The sequence below is a fragment of the Anguilla anguilla genome, chromosome 13 (assembly GCF_013347855.1).
Source record: "Anguilla anguilla isolate fAngAng1 chromosome 13, fAngAng1.pri, whole genome shotgun sequence".
Taxonomy (NCBI): Eukaryota; Metazoa; Chordata; class Actinopteri; order Anguilliformes; family Anguillidae; genus Anguilla; species Anguilla anguilla.
The window spans coordinates 21,622,989-21,644,484 of NC_049213.1; the positions used below are offsets into that span (position 1 = coordinate 21,622,989).

The following is a 21,496-nucleotide window of genomic DNA, read 5'->3' on the forward strand; positions in this document are numbered from 1 at the left end:
AAAAACATAAAACATCAAATATTAATAGACTTTGCTCCACTGAGTGGCTTCAACACATCAGATGGTTTCAACAAGAGGTCAATGCTAGACTGAATGTAGAGCAGTTCCACAGCATTGCAATGCAGAAATGTCAGCATGTCCACAAGCTGTGAGCTAAGGCTGGCTCAATTCTTTTTCTTGTTAAATTGGATTGCAGTTGGGTGTTTGATGTAGCCAGTGAAGAATGTTAGACTTTTTTGCCCTGCAGAACTTCTTTGTGGCTTTGTCAGAATGTTTGGGGCTATTGTCCTGCTGCAAGAGGAAGCACCGTCCACCGTTCATCCTGGTGCTGCTGTCAGCAGTCACATCATCAAGGAAGACAAGTGAGCCTGTGGAAGCCATACATGCCCAAGCCATAACACTACCTCCACCATGTTTCACAGGAGAGGGGGGTGGTTTCAGTTCCTTTCTTTCTTCACTCGTTCCTCTTCCCATCACTTTGGTACAGGTTTATCTGTCCAAACAGCCTTTCAGGTTGTTTGCGATAGCTGAGCTCACCAGTGCATTCTTGCTTCCTAACAATGTATCAAATAGCTAGTTGATTTTGACACACCCAATTTTTTCGCTATGTCTGATTCATTTGTTCAGATTTTTCTGACTTTTTCTAACTTTTCTTTTTTTTTGATAGCCTGCTTTACTGGCATTGACACTGATTTGGAAATCATGTTGAGAGGCAACTTCAACAGGCTTTCTTGTGCATGAACTAATGATGCTGCACTTTAACCTCACATTCATCGTTTCATTTCAAATGTGCTGCAGTACAGAGCCAAAACAACCAAAACTGCGTCACTGTCCCTGTACATTTGCATTTTACTGTGAGCTCGCTTCACACCCCTCTGGCTCGACACAATGTGCTCAGCTGAGCCGTAGATCACATTTCGACTTGTCATACTTGTAAATTGCTGGAAACCTTTCATCATTAATCGACAACTCAGCCAGGTGGTTGAGAGGTTGTGACTCAGAAACCGTCATCTGCGTGGCCCTATCTTAGTATTGCTATAATGAGAAAGACTTCTTTATTTTTTGTTTCTCATTGGTTTCCAGTTAAAATGGTTAATGGCCCTCACAGAATTGGGGAAAAAAAAAAGATTTAAGAAAGGAATTACCCTAAATGTAACGTCATGTGGAATGTACAGTAATCAAGAATGTGTACGGTTAGTTTGGTGTTAGAGCATCAAGTGATTCAATTAACTGCAAATAAGTAAACAATGTGTGCTTATGATGTATGTATTCTTTATTCCTTTGTGATGCATTTATAGCTACATTCATGCAACATATGTTATGTACATAACCTACTTCTTAATAATTCATAAATATCAGTGCAGGGAAATTGGTCACGGGGTTGGCCGTACCTCAAGTGACATCATGTGTTCTATCACTCTTGAGAATGAATGGCATTTACATAATGTGTGCCATCTCTGATTCCATAAAACACTGCATTTGCTTATGAATGATTTATAAAGACCTTGCGCTATGTTAATGAAGTCCTTATGCTTCATTGATAGCTTTGTGGATACACGATTTGTGTCAGGTGCTGTTTGTTTGCATGTTCTCTCTCTCTCTCTCTCTCTCTCATACTTCAGGGATAACTGTGTGTAAGCATTTGTCATAAACAATAACCCATCACTGGAGTGGGGAGTGTTAGACCTGAAGCATAAATACAAAGAAAGAAAAAAGGTGACTGCCCAGTGAAAACATCATATATGACAATATACCAATCAGTTTATCCTCCTTATTTAACAACGTCAAACTGCCATTCTTATAGAGATCAGTAAAACGCAGGATAATTTTTAATCCATAATAAAGTACGGTGCTCCATAATCAACAGTCTAAAACCTGTTAAGTGAAGTAGGCCTTAGAGGAAAGAGGAAATGCAAATGAAATGTTTGGCATTTTCCCGTATTCAGATCACCAATTTTAGACCGTTCAAGCAATTCCTGCTAACTTTCAATTTATAAGAGATGGCAAGGTACTCAAAAGGAGCCAATCGCATTTTAGCCGACGCAACTTAACAGTTAAGGATTCATTCATTATTTCTCACCCCGCCCACCCCTGCCCCCACCCCTCCCCTACCCCCCACCCCCCCCCCACAACAAAACCCACCTCGGCTCTGGGCTTATCAGGTGGTGAGCGAAGCGCGCTGTCGGAGCTCTGATGAAGTGCTCAGCGCCCCGGGCTGGCGGAGATGAGGAGCGGTAAAGGGGGCCTGATGCATAATTTAGCGGCGCGGTGCCTCTCCGCGCTCGCTGGAGGAGAGGGGCTGATGCGTAACGGCCAGGCCCGGCCGGCGCAGCCCCGTCTGCCGGCTCCTTTGAAGAGGCCGCCGCCGGCTCTGGCGTTCCGACCGCGCAGCCCTCCAGACCTCAGGAAGCAGGAAGGAGAGACTTCCTTACCACCCCAACCCCCTCACCCCCCACACACACACACACTTTCAAAATGGTCTAATACTGTATGTATGTGTGTATTCAAATATACACCTTTGAATTAGAATTGTATAAATGCATTCAAAACATTAACGCAACAAATCAATTTCCACCTTGATCCTGCCTAGAACGTTAGCACTTTAAATAGCACTTCATTCTTAGACTGCATAACAATGTTTGGATTCAGCATTGCTTTCACTGCCTCTGTGAGCATTAATGTGGCCATTAAGAGCTGCGAGCTGACTCCGTCTGAACCACACTCCGGCTGTCTCAGGCAGCCTGTGCATCCTCAGAAACCCGCCACAGTGAACTGCTGAGTGACAAGCGCATTGTGTGCGAGACGAGTGTGCTTTCAGCGCCTACTTACAAACACTTAACGCTGTATTCATCTTTTTCTTGTCTGCAATGAGAAGGTATTTATTACTTTGTGAGGTTATCTGAAGAGCATCTGCTATATAAATGCAATGTTATGGAAATTAATACTTTAAATAAGGGGAAGGAAATTGCTCCTTAGTCAGATCTGTCATTATCCTGCCTTGCGGTCTTGTGGTATGAAATTTCTTTAATGGCATGTGCAGACCCACTTGAGAAACTGGTGTACTTAAATTGTGTATGCTCAGAAGAAAGGCGGTTTTAATCCAGTGACTCTTGTTCAGATACATTTGCTTTTGGAGCAGGAGTATGCAGTAATGTGTGGGTACTGTTGAACCGCTTCTGTGAAATACAGCTGCATGAATGGCTGACATGGAGAACATAAGCCATGCACATTGATCTGGGTAAGGGCTTTTGCCAAACAAACCAAACATTCATCCGAACGTGAACACAAAGGAAATGTGACTTTTAGGTCATATTGGTTCTCCCAAACCAGAGACAGCTCATTGATGGGTCTGTTTAACCCTCATCCATTCATGTACCTCTATCGCCATTTCTTATTATTTATTGCTACAGGCAGTGCGGTTACGCATACTTGTAATAACTTGACTAACTTAAAAAAATTTTTTCAAGTGCTCAGTGTTGTACCATGAAAACAAGAAAAAAAGAAAAGAAAAATTGTGCGCATTGCTTATTAATACTTAAAATTTGAATGAAAATCTACAGTAAGAGAGGAATGAAAAACTAAAAAAAGGGGGAAATGTATTCATGTTAGCAGAGTGGCGTTCTCTGTGAATAAAGTCTATTGGGATCATATATTCTCATGAGCTTTCTACGCTGATTTGTTTCATGGCTGCTGTTCTTCATCCCTGAAGCTAATCATATATTTCCTTTCATGGAATGGCAAACCAAATTGACAGTGTGATATGTCTTTCAGTGAATATGTGGGGGAAAAAAGAAGTTTTTTTTCTTTGTATAGAAGATAGGAGGTGTGCTGCACTTTCTGCTGAAGGGTATCCACAATAAAACACAGGTATTTGTTCAATGACTCACTGATAGCGCATGATGGCTGCACTCATTTTAGTTTTAAAGAAGCCTCATTATCACATCACTGCCTGAAATGGTTGTTCGGATTATAAGGTGAAAACACAGTCTCTCCAGGAACAGGGTTGAGGACCTCTGGTCTGTCATAAGAAACCCTACTGTAGTTTCTGCACAGACACAAGCTCTGTTTTGTTAAAGTGTGCTTTTGCAACTTCAGTCTCTTCATTGTTCCGAGTAGCCAGTGAGCACACGTGATTCTTTATAAAGGTAACTGATGTGTGTTTCAGTGATCTCCACTTCTCCCCTCCCTGCACTCATCCACCCCCAGCTCTGTTCAGTCAATAAGACAATCTTTATTATTGCACTGACATTCAAACAGGCTGTCACACACACCAAATAGAAAAAGCACAGTTTTTGAAAATACTTAAGGTTTGAAAAACTGGAAAATGGCTACCTGACTCCTAAAAAGGTGATGAGCTGATATATTTGGGGAATATATATCCTTTTCCAAATTAGCTACAGTAAACTTGAAGGTGTGGCGAGACGCTTTCTATGACCACATCCTTTGAGAAGTTGCAGACGACCTGATGACATGTCTATTGCATACCTGGCTAATTGCTGCAGAAAACGGACGTTCAAAATGTCTGTTTTGCAGCACCCCCCTATCCTGCTGTTCAGAACGTTGGAGAGCATTGGATAGGTGCTTTCTATCTTATGTTCTTATTGCATAAGCTTCTTATTGCACATTGCTCATTAGTCAACATTTTGTTTTGCTTTCCACCAGAATTGACAGAATTGTGCAATTCTGTCATGCAGTCCCTGTAGCCTGTGATCAGTTGATAGTTTATGAAGTACCAGAAGTAATCACAGACATGGCTTTCTTTGTGGCTCCAGAAAGGTTTTAACAGAATCCTATCCTGTCACGAAACATCGATTGAATAAGGCCGCTCAGAGAGATGCTTCTGGCTTCTGAAAAAGGGTAAAGAATACAATTATCTTAAATGGGTTATTCATATCCTATGGCAACATAGATGGCAGTCCAGACGATTAGAGTCTATGATACAATTTGTTTATCATAATCAAGCTTTCTTTGTGAAGTAATCGTTTTTGTGATGGGGATTACTTGTGCTGTGGCCTTTCTCAGGCTTTGATCAGGCTGCAGATCCTATAATTTAATTTGACTTCTGTAGAGAGTCTGGGATGGGCCTCTTCTGGAAACTGAAGGACAAAATATAATGATGCTTGCTCCCCGACCAGGCACATTTCTGAGAATACCAGCTGCAGATCTGTCAAATTCTCCTGATAAAATATCTATGACACTCCTCTCCTGTCCCTGCATTTTGTCCTATATTTGTACTAGGCTGTTTGCACTAAATCCTTCATCATTTTTTATTTATTTTGAAAACATTCCAGGTCTCACACAGTCCTCATTTCTAGTGGTTTGGGGTTTATTTTTATTTTTATTTGGTTCTGTGGTACTGTGTCTTGTGAGGTTATGTGAAAGTTCCTTCTGTGTTAAATGACATTCATGTACACTGGACCTTTCCAGCTGTGTTTCCTTCTTTGGGAAAACAGTAATCTTGTACATCTCTGTCAGTGGGATCTATGAGGAAAAGTGGTGGTCTCCTGCAAGAAAATTGCTTTCTCTATCCTATAGTTACTGTGATGGCCTAGGTTCGGCAAGGATACTTAAATTGTTGACTTGCGATGCGTGATATTTTCTGTGTTTTGTATCTGGTTAAACTTTTATTATGACCCTCCCTTCTGAAAGAGAAAATGCTAATTAGACTCGACATGGTAGCATAGTCAATTAAAGTCCTGTCTTCACGCTTTACAGGATAGGTTATGTGGAGCTGACGCGACTTCCTCCACTGTGATGAAGCAGACAGGATGAAATTATTCAAATGGCTTGTATCGCCAAGGATGAAATCACAGCTGACATCATTCATCCCATAGCTGTATGTTCTCCTGATTGGATACAAAATTGGCATTTATTTGTATGATTGTATTCATCTTTCATACAAATTCGCACACAGACATGTACATGTGTGTGTGTGTGTGTGTGTGTCTGTGGACAAGTGTGTCTGTGTCTGTCGGTCTGTGTTGTGGCTTTTCAGCATAGCAGCATTGATCAATAAATAGTTTTTACAGTGTTATGATGGCATCTGACCACATTATGAATCTTCCTGGAATAATTAATTGTTATTATTATTATTATTATTATTATTATTATTATTATTATTGTATTGCATACTAATTATTGTACAATAACAAAACTAAGAAAATACTATCCAACTGATGACATTAAAATGGTTAAAAATATAAATACCTGTAATATTATAATTGTATAACAGTTTTAACGGTAGTAACGATGCATCTGATATGATGCACACTTCATTACAATTTTTTCTCTGTTCAGTTTTCTTAGAAAGAATATTAGTCAGGTTCTCAAAAAGTTATTTTTTTATTTTTTATTTTTTTAACCACAGTGTAGCCCTTTTAACTTGGGTAGTGACTCACTGTGGGACCAATCATGGCTGGAAATATATATGCGCTTAACTCAAATTTATAAGCGCTTTATCCTATTTTCAATCCTGGCTTAGGTGACTTAAGTAGGAATATGACGGATGCCTGGGTCCCACTTAATAGAAGACAAGTCCCATTACATTTTGGGTTTTCTGTCTTCAGACTGAAGTAGTTTTCTCTATGCAGCCTATGCTCACAAGAAAAGGTGAAATAAATAAGGTAAATAAGGGATGCATGTTTAAATGCAGATAAAGGCCTTAAACTGTCTGCGTACATTTGCACTGAACGGTCTCTGACGAGGGAATAAATGATGCGTTTCTCTGTCGCTGTCAAATCAAATTCATGTTATACTTTGGACCCATAAATGCTACACTGAATTTGTGCTCATTTATATAATTTCTCATGTTGTACATATACATGGTTGTTTACTGTGAAATTGAGTAGAGTAGCTCCTGACACGGAGTTTTGGAGTATTCTCCTGTATTGCATCTGCAGTGCCTTGGTGCAGAGGAAGAGGAAGTCCACAGGAGAAGCAATCGCTTTTAGGTCTGGTGCGAGAGGGCGCTGCGGTTTGTTACTGAAATGCCATTCTGTAATGCAGGGGTGCTGACGGAGGACCCGGCGATCTGCAGGAGAAGGGCTCTGGGTGAATGCGCTCGGTTCCAGGAGCGGGCGGCCTCGTCGGCGGCCCCCATAGGCTGAGCGGGTGCCGTGGAGCTCAGGCCCGAGCTCCTGTGGAGACTGGGAGACCCCCGCTGCCTGGAGCATGTCATGACAGCCTGGCCCCTTCACGGCCCTGCCCGCTGCTTCTCTGCCTATATAGCATTAGCCATTGCTGAGAGTGCTATTCTCTTCTATAGGAACTGGCAGATTTAGACAAGCTCGGTCTTCTAACACCGTGCACATCCCCAAGTCATATTTCTGGTTCTTAATGATGGGTTTCCTTTTTTTTGAATTGTGTGTTCTCGTGTCTTTATGTGAATACCGCTTTTGCATTTCATGTTTTGCTCCCAGTCATAGTTAAGTCCTCAAGATTTATGGCACTATATGTTATACAGGGAGTCCAGGCCTGCGTGCAGTGTGCATTAAACCATTATAGGGATGATAATGAAAAATAAGATATTCTAGTGGGGGTCATTTGTAAATGTAAATGCATATTTCTGTTCTTGCTTACACAGTGCACAATCCTTCTTTTGAAACCTGTATAAAGATGCTCGGTTAAAACCTGGCAATGCCATCACGTCTTTTTAAATCAAACTACATAAGGCTGGCTGCTAACCCAGCCAACAAGCGTGACTGACAGACCACTCTGGGCAACAGCTGCCTCACGTCAGTGATGCCATTGGAAATCAAAACCCCCAAGGGGTTTACAGACAGAACAGAGAAAGAACATTAAGAGCATTAAAAATTTTGTTTGCGCACTTGAGTGGAAAGCGAAATTCTGAAATGCGCTGAGGAACTTGAAGTCTCCTAAGTCCAAACGCGAGGCAGAACCGCAGAGCGTAAAGCACAGTGTCGAGCCTCTGCAGTACTCACCTCTCAGCGGCTGCTCGCCTTCCCTGTGGGACAGTATAACCCAGTCATTTTTATACACGGATGAATCCGCCAAATACGTTTCAGAGGACCGCGCTGGCCGCGGGACAGCTGGAGAGGCGGCTCCCACTGAGCATGCTCCTCAGGATCCAGAGGGGCTGGGCGAGTACCCGGCTGCAGCTCGCTGCCGTCTCACAGCGCCCGCTCGCGAAAAAAGAGGAAGACAACAAAAACGCCACAATCCCCCCGAGCCCATTGTTCTTTATTCCATCAGTACAGCACCACCCCTCACGCAGTTGGAGAGGACTGCTGAAACTGTCCTCTTGAGAAATAAAACTTTTAAAAAGGGCAGAAAAAATACAGCATCCATGACGGGTAGAACTGAGGGGGAAGCAAATGCGTTCTGCCATTGGCTTTTGACTGCATGTGATTTATATGAGTGCTAAAGGATTAGGATGGGACTTCAGTCATGTCTGTCATTTATTGTAGTGCATTAGGGGGCGAAGGTGGAAATTTGGTGTTTGTAAGTTGGAAGGATTTTTACACTTTTGCCAATGTGTGGAACATCTTGTTAGGTCGTGTAACAGCAGCAGAGACTGTCAGAATGTTTTGGTCCAAGCTTTATTCTATGCTGGGAACTCCAGCTCTCTGTAGGGAAATGACCGTTTGGTCTGAATGGCCTGTTCTCATCATTATTCTTATCTTCTTATGTTCTTCTCTTGCACTTCACTGAAAAGAATCGATTTCCTGGTGGAAAGTGTCATTATCAAAAATGCCTAATCTAACCAGAATTGTTCTTGTGAACGGCAGACATGCCTTCCGTTGGCAGCTTCACAAAACCAACCGAAGGTAAAGCAGAATTTGTTTCCTTTCTTCTTATGCCATTGAAATATTGACAATAGATAGCTAATGCGTTAGCTTAAAAGGGTCATCAAATTATGGAGGTGCGGTTAATGGCGCACGTCAGATATGCAAGCTGCGACCTCACTCCTTATCACTTCTCACTCTGTGCCTGGCACACACAGCCCAGCCTGCGTGCCCAGGCATTAATTAACTGATATAGAACCATAACACAGTGTACTGGAGTCTCAGCTACTTTCCGTCTCCACAGCTAATTTAAAGTAAAGGAACGGGCTTCTGCTTAGCTGGCAGACTGGCCTGCTTATATCTCGGTTCAGGTTCACGGGTTAATAAGCTAATTGACCTCCAGCCTGGGGACCAAACTGACCTTTTTTTTTAAGACCAGAACAATTATTTTTCAGCAATGTTATCATGTCAGGTCTGTGGGCCAGTTTACAGAAGTGTGCCTCTTATCAGACCCCCAAAGGAAAAAACGGACTGTTTACTGTGCTGACGGGGAGTCAGCAGGGTGTGATAAAGAGGCAGCACTCAGCTGCAAAATATCCTACTGGATCAGCATTATGTAAACCTCCATAATACAGTGTAAACATGTTTGGTATTGTTGGAAAGCCGATGTCGTGGGGAACAAGTTGGTGTCTTTGGTGGTGGGTTTAGTTCTGATGAAAGATCTTGATACCTACGTATGGTTCAGTGCCCAGCCAGCTGTGATATGCTTACTGAGATAGCACAAGTAGGATCATTGATATATCTTTTTTTATGATTGTGTCTTTATTTGATGACTAGGGGTTTGATCTTTGGGACTGCACAAGCCAGAGGCGCATATCTACCAAGATAGATAGAGATCTGTATAGAGCCACGCTATGCATTACTGTTAGCACAGAGGAAAGGTTTAAACACTGTTTTGTAGTCAAAATATCAAGGTGGTATTTAATCAATCCTGTTCCAGTAACAGTGGCATTTGCGTCTCAGATACATCCACTGTTGGACTTGTCTGTCTTGTGGAGAGGGAAAAAAACATGGCTAAAAGAGCAGGATGTAAATCAAAATTGATATAAATACAGTGGTTAAAATCGGTGTGTATAGTCCACAGAGTAAAAGGTCTCTATCAAGTGTTAATTGTCCATACGTCCATTCATTATCTATACCCTCTTATCCTGAGCAGGGTCGCGGGGGTGCTGGAGCCTATCCCAGCATGCATTGGGCAAGAGGCAGGAATACACCCTGGACAGGCCGCCAATCTATCGCAGGGCACATAGATTCACTCACCATTCACTCATACCTATGGGCAATTTATAGTCTCCACTTAGCCTACCTGCATGTCTTTGGACTGTGGGAGGAAACTGGAGTACCCGGAGGAAACCCACGCGGACACGGGGAGCACATGCAAACTCCACACAGAAAGGCCCCAAGCCGATATTCGAACGTATGACCTTCTTGCTGTGAGGCGACAGTGCTACCCACTGCACCACCGTGCTGCCCAGTGTTAATTGTCCAACCACGAAAAACATTTTTTAGTCCACTGAACCCTGGGAAGGCATGGTTAATATGCAGAAGATAATACTGAGTTTGGAAGGATAGTCGCCCACTGGATCAGTTATGTCACAACAATGCTGGCAATTGCACTGATAATAATAGTGGTAGTACTGATAATAGTTGTGTAAACAAATAGAATTCAGCACACGGATCATATTCAAATCTGTATGTACAGTGTGTCGTGGTGATATTTAGTTACTCTGTGATTACTGTCAATCATCATAATGACTTTAGTTGTTTCTAATAACAATTTAATACGTATCAAGTGACCAAGTCTTTTTCGTTTTAACAGTTGACAATTGCAAGAAAGTATGTACCCAACCCAATCATAATTAAACATTTGGGCACAAATTTTTAATTATAATTGCCCCGCTTTCTGGAATAAGTTGCAAAAATAATTCAAACTCAGCTATTTTAATGTGTTTGATGAGTTCATAACAAGATTAAAGCACTGGAAAATGAATCCATTGAAAATCAGTCATGCTTTTAATCAGTTTATATTATCATATCCTCTTTGTTTTGGAGTTTCCTCCCTGTAAATTTAACGATTGCTTTTGTTTCAGTCTATATATTTTCAGCAGTTTCAAAGATTTATGCAAAACTGCCCAGTTTTACCATTGTAATTTTTGTGTTCTGTCCTTTTGGCCATGGCTCCCGAAAAATAATAAAGGCACAGGGAAGCTATTGCTTAAATAGCAGCTAATAAAATAAGATTTAGAGTAAGTCACTCATCCTCACACTGAAATTGCCAATGGTCCTGATAATATTTGGGCATGTAATCAAAGTTTGTATAAATATTCATGAATGACTAAGGCTGTCTGATAAAGCCAGCATTGGACATGATTAATAACCATGGTCCATTTCATCTCCTCGCTGTCTCCGATTCTGTTCTCCTGAGTGCTCTTGATGAATATGGTGCTTTTATTCGAGATAACGCAGCCGTTTAATGCAACTAAGATTCACGCGGCGATCTCGAGGTGCCCCCTTAAAAACCGTGAGCTCCCATTCAGTTCTCTTTTTCACATGGATACACCTCTCCATGGGTTTACCAAAAACACAAATTACCATCAAATACTCTGTATACATCCATGAACTATCAAACCAAAACATGGAAGCTATTTATAGAATCTGCATGGATTTCATACTAAAACTGACTATATAAATAGAACCTAAATTGGGAATACGTGGGCATACAAAAGTTGTGTGTGTACACATCACTTTACTCACTATTTGCACAATGATTGCACCCACATTTGTTTTTGCCTTTACACTTTTTAACATTAGAATGAAAGGATAATCTAAATTTAAATTTATATTACAACTTCAGCTTGTGCTCCTAGAAGGACATTTTGTGAGCTACAACCAAGGCACGAGTTCCACTTCCTTATTAATATTTTACAAATATTCTTTAAATTATGTACACTTGAACAAGCATTAGATCTGTCCATTAGCTAACCACATTTACACTGGTATGGTGGCTTATTGTAACACATCTCACCATTTAACTCGCTTGGTCAGTTGGTAGTTGGCTCTTGTGGTCTCTAAGAACACCCTCACTACATAGCTCTGTCTGAGGTTTTTCAGCAGTGCTTGTTCTACTATAGTCGCTTGAGTTAATAACTTAAGCGCACTTTTATTGCCATGCCTGCAAGTCATTTGCACATTATTCCTTTATATTGATGCTATTGCATGCCATGGACATCAAGCACATTTCTTACTCTGCATGTAAAAGGCATGCCTTTACCAGGACTGCTGGTGTACTCATCCTGTTAAGGCACAATTCTAGTGCGTGGATGAGCCCTGCAGTCTGTTTTCAAATCCTCACTCTTAGTGCTGGCAGTCTGTTGGCCTTCATTGTACAGTTAAGGCACCCTGACAGACATTATCCATTCTTCCAGGATTACTTCAGTAGAGTTCAGTTTATATTTCAGTTGAGGCAATATCCTCTACAAGTACCTATGGATCAATCTGCGAAGTGTGCGCACATTTTTAGTGTTTTGCCTTGTACTTAGGATGGTGTCCTTCAGTACTGTAATGATTGGTAGAAGTATTGTAAAGACAGTTTAAATTTTGTAATGTTGCCTGCCTTAAGGAAAAAAGCTTATGGGGGAAAAAAAACAAACAAGATTTCTATTCATTTATGATTTTAACAGACACTTATCCAAGGCAGCTTACATAAGTGCATACATACATCAACAAACAGTGCTAAGCCATCCGGTTCATAACCAATTGTAGTAATCAATAAATAATTTTACAGCATTAGTTTAGATACCATAATCGGCACGAAAGGGAAATGGAGAATGTGGTATTATTAGGAAGCAAATTGACGGATAATAACGGATGAAGTTTTAGATTTGGATTGTCCACAGCTAGCAAACCCGTGCAAAATGTTCACAGTTGAGCATTAACTGAGCCAAGGTGCAGTTTAAATAAACAGAGATGCTTCCAGAAGATGGGCAGTAGCTCTGCTCTCCTGATTGAATTGGGGAACTCATTCCACCAATTGGGGGGCCCACCATGATGGAGAGGGCCCCTTTAGGGTGGAGTGTACAGTAGGGTGGCCAGTGGATGCAGAGCAAAGTGTCCTGACGGTGTGAGTGTGGCTGAGACCCTATCTCTCCGTGTGGAGCACAGGCCATCTACGACGCCCCTCCGTCGGACAGGGCTGTAGGGTTTGATATCAGATCTCAGGTAAGAGAGAGCTGCTCCTCGGGCTGCGCCGTAGGCCGGCAGTAGAGATTTATGTTGTATTTGGGCCGGCGCCGGTAAGCAGTGCAGTGGGATGAGATGCGTGACGTGCGTGCGTTATGGCCGCTCGTAGATGAGAGCAGCCGCAGCATTCGGAATGAGCTGGAGCGGCCCGATGGAGCCTGCAGGGAGGTCAGCGAGGGAAAGAGCAGCCGGAGTTCAGCAGGGACAGTGCGGGGACCTGCATAATGAGCTGGGTAGTGCGTGTAGTAATATCAGACACTGACTGTTGTAGAGAGGAAATTAGCAACATTTCTGTGAACTGCTTTTGTACTACCCCTCCATCCAATAGCTTATATCTTCTACAGTGTGGATAACACGTGTCACTGTGATATCAAACATATATTAGATATCAGTGTTTGATATTGCTCACTTATGAGACTGATCAGTCATTGCATTGAACTCCTCTACGTTGTTACTATGCAAAACATTTCCAAAATGGGGTGGAACGTTACTATGGATTTATAATGGATATTTTTATTATCATTTTCAGAGTTAGATTGTGAAGACACACATGCACGCAGTTCCACAGAGGCGGGGGGGGGGTAGGGGGTAGGGGGGTAGTTGTGCTTTGGGCAAGAGGCAGGAACACACCCCGGACAGGTTGGCGATCTATCGCAGGGCACACACACCATTCTCTGACACAGTCATACCTATGGGAAATTTACAGTCTCCAATTGTCCAACGTGCAAACTCCACACAGAAAGGCCCAGGCTGGGATTTGAACCCAGGACTTTTTGCTATGAGGTAACAGTGCTCCTGTAGTTCCAACGGAGGCAAAATCAAGGACAGGCTTTGCTTATCTTGGAATGACTCCAGGACCAAATATATGAGAGAGAATATAAATACAAAGCAATGTAATTCATCACTGCTCAGGTTTGTGATTTTGAATTGATGTAAAATGCATTATATATTATCTGATAAAAATAACTTTAATAATACAATATTATTAATGCACAACAATATTTAATTAAATATCCTGTCTCTGAATGTGTAGTTGAAACAGTGACAGTGTCTTTTCTTTTTATATCTTTTAAGCTGACCTAATTCCTATGTTTAATCAATCCATTAATAGTTTCATTGATAAGGTTAGCAAATTGATTTTATGATCTAACTGATTAGCTAATTGATTTGATTAACAGCCATGCAGGCAGGTGCAGAGATTGAGGAGTGATTTTACTGGCATATTGGAAGTAAATAGAAGCAGTGATAACTTTACCAATAGCACAGACAGTATTTGTGAAAAACCGCTCCCTGTGTTTTCAATAACAACATTACTGTAACTGTAAGGCAGTAACTTATTGGAAGCAGTGGTAATCTGTTTATGTGCCTCAGTACATTAGATTAGCAGACCTCTTCATTTACATTGCATGTTAATATTTATTCCGTCTCCCTCAAGCATCACATAAAATATCATAAATATTACCTTGGGTTCGCATCAGAGACGCACACCGCATCACTGCTGCGCATGCTGAGGCTGGTGTGGGTGTTTTCATTTGATTTGACTCACAGTCGCACATTTTAGAACTACATTGATAAAATTGTGGTGTCTTTACATATTTGCGGAATGCATGTTCAAAGTATTGGAAAACCATTATAGTATAATGATTCAGAGTATAATTTGGAGTTCAGCTGTGCCTGTGAATGGGTAATAGGTTTTTTAAATTTTTTTATTTTACTTTAAGCCAGCAGTCTAGCAATTGTATGAATAGAAATCAAGATGGGTGGGGTTTAGTCATGTTAAGTATATGTTGTTTGTCTGTAGCAATTGTATGAAACGGCCACATTCTGTTCACCAGGTTTTCCTTGGTTGTTACAATAGTAAATGGGTAGCCTTGGATCTGGGACTGGTGATGAACGAGCTCTCTAGGGAGGAGGGCTGTGTGAAGAATCAATCATATAGTTTGGCATTTCTGGCTTTGCAGCCTGTAGATGCTGCTGCAGTTTCATTTAAGTGCTAAATTATAGATGGGGATCTGGGTATCCTGTGTGTGTGTGTGTGTGTGTGTGTGTGTATCACACATCACACACACGCGCACACACACTATATATATATATATATATATATATATATATATATATATATATATAGTTATATATATATATATATGTATATATATAGTTATATAGTACAGGCCAAAAGTACCAGGCCACGTTTAGTTAAAAAAAAAAAAAAAAACCATCAGATAGCAAAGAATTTAGTTGATATATGCACATTTATTGAATAACAAGCCAAAGTACAAACATTTTGTTTTCAATTTCTACCTACAATAACACAAAAAGATTATTATTAAGATTATTTTTTAAGTAAAAGTAATCTAAATGGCCTCATTTGGCTTTAATTACAATTAAATAAATTATTGGAAGTCTATCCAATTATTTTACAAAGTGGAAGGTGGAGGGCTGGGAGGGATGTGGAGGGGTAATTACATGAAACTAAAAGCATATTTGCCTCTTTTTTATCTACCTTATGTATTTAAAAAAACAAAAAAACAACCCAGCTAGTCAAATACCTTTAGCCTGTGGTGCAAGTAAAACCAGCACTAAAGTTGAAAGAAATATGGCAAAGAAGGAGGAGTTAGACTTAGATGTGCAGGGCCATGTAAATATTGTGGCAAGCAGGTTATTCCCAGTGAGAAATTGCAATGAAGCTTAATATGCAGTGTTCAGTACACACTTGGAAGGGTCCAGCTGATGGGCAGTACTGTTAACAGGAGACCAGGAACATCAAGAGGCAGAAGACAAATATCTTTTGTTGTCTAGAGATTCGATACAACTAGAGAGAATCCAGTTCCCCTGACTACAGTGAAATGGTGACTATGATATGCTGGTCTAAAAGGATGTGTATCTGCAAAAGCTCTTGCTCTGTGCTGTTAACAAAAAAAAGACTCCAGTGGGTCAAGCACCATCAACACTGGATTGGGAAAAGGCAGATGCACATCCTTTTAGACCAGCAGATAAAAGTTGCTGTTTCATTGTAGTCAGGGGAACTGTTTTCTGTCTAGCTGCACTGCGTTCTTTCTGTAGTTGTGGTGCAATTTTAGAACAGATTCTTTTTCTAGACACCACAGGATATTTTTTCTGAATCGTATGATATTATTCCTCACATTTATGCTAATTATTGTTTTCAGTTAGCCTATTCACATATTCATTATTATAGCCAATAAATATATATCCTTTATTTCCAAACCATTGTCGTGTCTGTTATTTCACAAAGTTAAGCTCTACAGATTCTGATTGGTTTTTGAACCCAGTTGTTCTGAATAAACGTGACCTGACCCGACTGCACACACACACACACACACACACACACACACACATATATATATGTATATATATAATGTGTAAGATATATAAACCACAATATGCTGTGCATATACAAGAATATATGGCATGACAGGGCAGTGATCAGCGCAAGGCTTTGAGCCTCCACTATTATATTTATTTAATCTTTGCGAGTTCAGTATGGCCCCATAAATACACTCATGACAGAGGCTTAAATATTGGATGTCACATAACTAAATCTTAGATTCTGTTGAATGCACAAATCTCAATTCAAAATGAGTAAATTATTGCCATACATGAGTTTGCTGAGTCAGACTCACTATACGTGCCTTTAAATGATTCATGAAAGAGTAAGCTCAGACCATGGGCGAAATGAAAATGTGGATTAAAATATTTTCTCTTAAACTGAAATGAGCACTGCCTGCCAGCCGCCGTCTGCTGTGAGCTGTGATTGGCTGTACGGCTGAGCTGGTTTAAAGGCAGCCATGTCTTGCACATGCTCTGTACTTTGCATTTATATTAAGCCGCTGTCATTACAGACACACTGATAACATAAAGGGGCTGATGTTAAAGGAAGTGAACTTGAATAGCAACAGTATTTACCAGTAGTGATGCAATGTGACTTCCTGTGCCTTTCTCTCTCGAACAGATAATTGGGTATAACTTCCTTTCCTGTTTGCAGAGCCTGCGGCTCTTTGCTGTTCTTTGTATTGTGTTATTTAATGTTCATTAGAGTAGGTTTGTTTGTATGACACTAAGTTTAATATTTATTTATGTATTTATTTAATAGGGTAGTTGGCAAGTTGTCAGTCGAGTCTGAACTTATTTTACTAGCGGTGTCTTAATTTCCTAGGATTGTACTTTCTTCCTCTATAATAAATACTCTTTGATCCCTGATCCTTGCACTTGTGTTTGGATTGCAAGTCATTCTGCTTGCTGCTTAAATACAATAAATAATAAAATAAAATAAGAACTCTCACAGCACAACTGTGAAGTCTAGATGTTTTTACTTTCCTAATTTAGACAGATCATTTGCAGTCCTACCAATCTAATTGATTGTTGGTCAGCTGGATCATATAAGTTACACTTCTAGGTGTAGTTAAATTCAATAACTGGAAATCCTGACAAAGCCTCAGGTTTTTCCCCCATTTATCCACTGGTGTGCTCTGACTAGAGTGGGACACACAAACATTAGATGTTGCTGCTGTCCACCAAACTGTGGTGATGCCAGCTCTCCTCCAGTCAAGTAGTCATGTGGGATGATGCACAATTAACCACAGTGTCTCTCAAGAAGGGAGGCACACTCCTTACTGCACTGCACTGCTCAGCCAGTAACCCTGTGGCCCGCCTGTGCAGCAGCGCAGTCCTTCTGCGCAGTAACTGTGCAGCTCAGTTGGCGGGTTGCTAAGTGAAAAGAGGAGGCTGTTTCCCTCGGTTTCAAAAGAGGCGCTTAAAGAAACGAGGTCTCCCTGTATTAACAGAGGGCTCTTGCAGCTCTGTTTGCAGCATTCCAAAGTGGGGAATTTGTAAAAACCTGTTAAAGAAAGTTAAACAGAATGAATGTCCCTTTTGTGCTGACACATTATAGAGCCGTGCCAGTGCTGGACCAGCACTAGAGCTTTTGTCCTGGTTCAGATTTGATTTGAGCTGGCGAGACTCGATCCAGGCACCATTTAATTTCTGGTGCTGGCACATTTCAATGGAGCTGGGAACTAGCACTTACGTCAACAGCGGGCACTTCTGAATTTTGACACAGGAGCTTGCCTGTGAACCACAGCTCAGCTAATACTTGTATAGGGATACCATGACAAACAGACGGCGTGGAAAAATAGATTCTTTCTGATTATTAAACTCTTGTATTTTTAAATCATGGTAATATTTATCCCTAGTTAATATTGATTCACATTTTAAATACATTTTAAGAGTATTTTTATATACTTTAATGTACAACACAAATATTGAGCAAGACCATTTTAAAGCATAAAACATAGTCATGTGTGTATCTTTTGTCTGGTGTTCATTTGGTACCTGCAGTATACACAGCCTACATCTGTAAATATTTGCTTCTTGAAGAGAGAAAACAAAATGGCAGCATCAAGAATAAAATTAGATCCTCGCAGCCTTCTAAAAAAGCCTGTGTTACCCATAATGCATTGCAACGTTGACGTAATATTATTTGGTATGCCCAGGGCTGCTCGAAGCCAACAGAGTACAATAAGAAAGCAATTTGAGCCCTGCCTGCCATATCTGATCTATCCAGGTCATATACGACTCTGCTCCAAGGTGCCAGTACAACAGGAGACAAAATACTGAGCAAGAAAACAAACCCAAATGGGGGCTATACCTTGGGCGTGATGATAAGATACATATTTTAGTCTAACCTATTAAAACAGTGATGCTCTGTGACATTCTAAAATCAGTACGGAGCCTTAGAGTTGGCATTCCGGTCGGATTATCCGCGTATCACTATAGTTAAATCAGTGACATTCAATCATCGGCTCGCGTTTGTGTGTGCTGAGTAAATGTACGTGAATATTTTTACTGGCCCTGAAAGAGGCAAGATTGATCTCGCTCTCCACGCCAGTTTAAATCACAAGTAGTCTCTTATGTAATGACATTGCTCTTAGACAATGTGCCTTCCAGAGGAGTGGATTTACTGCTTGGCACAGTGGAGGATATTGACCCTACACGCATGCGTTTGCTCGATACAGTAAAGGAGCTAAATGATGGTGATCAGCGGAGTACTCGTCAGTGAGGACGATTCATAAATCCAGGGCCTGGGAAGTCAGAGCCGCTGTGAAAGATGCAATTTGCCGGTGCCATTTATCTTCAGTAATTACAAGCCCATCCAGGACCCTCCACTGCCAATGTGACAATTCGGACAATTCAATTCATTTACTGGGGTGGATAGAGTGCCAGGCAGTTTCTCTGTCCAGCAGCTTATCCCGCATTCTTTCATTTAAACACATACACACACGTATATATACACATACACACACCCACACACTCACTCACGTACCCGCACACACACACGCATGTGCGCGCACACACACATGCGCGCGAACACACACACACACACATGCGCGCATACACACACGCACTCGCACACGCACACACTCACACACACACTCACACACTCCCACGCGCACACACACACACACACACACACCCACCGACATACCATTCTTTCTGTGCCTTATTGCATTATTTTATATGCGCTGCATGTATCCATTTATATTCAAATTTGAATGAGAGCAAGGATCACATGGATTGTGCACGTCTGCTTTGCAATTTAAAGTGTTCTTTCTTTTGTACGTGAGTCAAGTGCGGCAACTAAAGAAAAGTTCTCTTTATCTATCCATCTATATATAGCTCCTTATCAAAAGAGCTCAAAACATTTTTGAGACATTAAACATTTCCTTGTATTTAATGTGGAGTTCTTGAAGCAGACATTTGATTTGACACACAGTAACTTGCAGCCAGATACATCGAAAGAACTCATAGTATGAAAATAATATCAATCACAACAGCCTTTTGACTGGCCCCCTTTGCTCACCAGACACACTGGAATAAAAAAAAAATTATACTATACTTAATCCTAGCTTTCATCATTTTTATGAACAATATAGCACTTTGAAATGTTTAAGCATAGAGATTTTGACTGTAATGACGACTTAAAAATAAATAAATAAATAAAGCGGAACTGTCAGCCGATCAGAATTGTGCAGTAACACAGGCCATTGTGTGTGTGCGCGTGCGTGAGTGTGTGTGTGTAATTTATTTATATAATTTATTACTTGGAATTATAGTGATTAAATGTTCTCGGAGAAAAGTATCATAATATTGCAATGCTTATTGGAACAGATGCAAGGGAGGGTCTAATTACATCCATAATTATTTATTGATGTAACCGAGGCATGGCTGTGACTGGGAGGAAGAGGCAAAGGCCATTATGTTCATTATCTTATTCACGCATTTATCATTATTAATCATCTCGGGGCAAATGTGTCTGTGTACTCCAAATCACAAGAGTCCTTGAGAGGAAATGAGATCCACTTGACTCGGGTATGTCCTGACAGAGAAGGCTCTGTTTATGGAGGGCATGTGTTTTCCGCAGAACACGTTCAGCGTTAAGCAGCAGAGTTTTTAGAATGGATCTCAGATGTATGTGGTGGAATGACTCCTTTCATTGTTAGTTACAGAGCTTCAGTCCTCTATGGTACATTTGGGCATGGTCTGGGGAATTAAATGAACTGGATAAACTGCACTGGGATATATTTAGTGGCTAGTATACCTTTGCAGCGTCAGGCCTCCCACCCCAGCTGCAGAAGTTGACGAGGAAGGTTAAAGCATCTCTCAAGTTCAGTTATGTAGAGATGGCTTGCACGCATATTTAAAAAAAAAAAGAATAAAACATTTCTTTTAACATTGCAGGTTTTGAGTTCTGAGATGCTTTTCCTCCCCTCTCACACAAAAAAGCAGTGAAGTTATGTCATCTGCCACTCACTGTCTCAAAAGCGAATGTTTTTCAATGCGTTTGAACACAACTCATGTAGGCAGTCATGTACTTGTAGAGGTAACACAAACAGGATGCTGACGTTGTTTTTAGCTGTGACTGGAGGTCAGTCACTCACCCATGCACTTGCACTGAATGACAAGCTTTACTGCCAAGTGGAAGAAAGGGCAGCAAAGCAGTGGCAGCAACTGAAGCCCGTTTGGTTCTGGTTTTAATTCACTCATACACGCAAAGACACAAAAACAACACTGTGCATGTGCACACTTGTGGTCATATTACATCACAACACTGCAAAAAGAGTGTAGTAAAAGATAAAATGTATAATAAAAAAAAATTGGTGAGTTAAAAGGCTTACCACATTAATTGAGGTTTGTTACTTCCCCTTTGTCTTTAGGTTTATAATCCAGTATGCCAAACTATACAAACATTGGGCCCCATTCACAAAACTTAAAAAAAATTCTTCTTCCTTTTGTACGTAGTAAAAGTTCCTACGAAAAACCTTTGATTGTGTGTGAATCCCAGGTGCATATCTGAAGATGAACATCTGTTTTTAAACAGATTTTTGCACAAGGAAACACGCATCAATCCTATCAAAGGCATGCCACCTTCAGGGTTG

General features: G+C 40.8%; 1 long non-coding RNA gene across 1 annotated transcript in view; it reads left to right on the forward strand.

Annotated features, from left to right (window-relative positions):
- The window catches only part of LOC118210919, a 58,608-nt gene extending 50,981 nt beyond the window's left edge, over positions 1-7,627 (forward strand). Inside the window, exon 2 of the long non-coding RNA XR_004761933.1 lies at positions 7,006-7,627. This is a non-coding gene — a long non-coding RNA (uncharacterized LOC118210919). The remainder of the gene's footprint in view (positions 1-7,005) is intronic.
- The last annotated feature ends 13,869 nt before the right edge of the window (positions 7,628-21,496 follow it).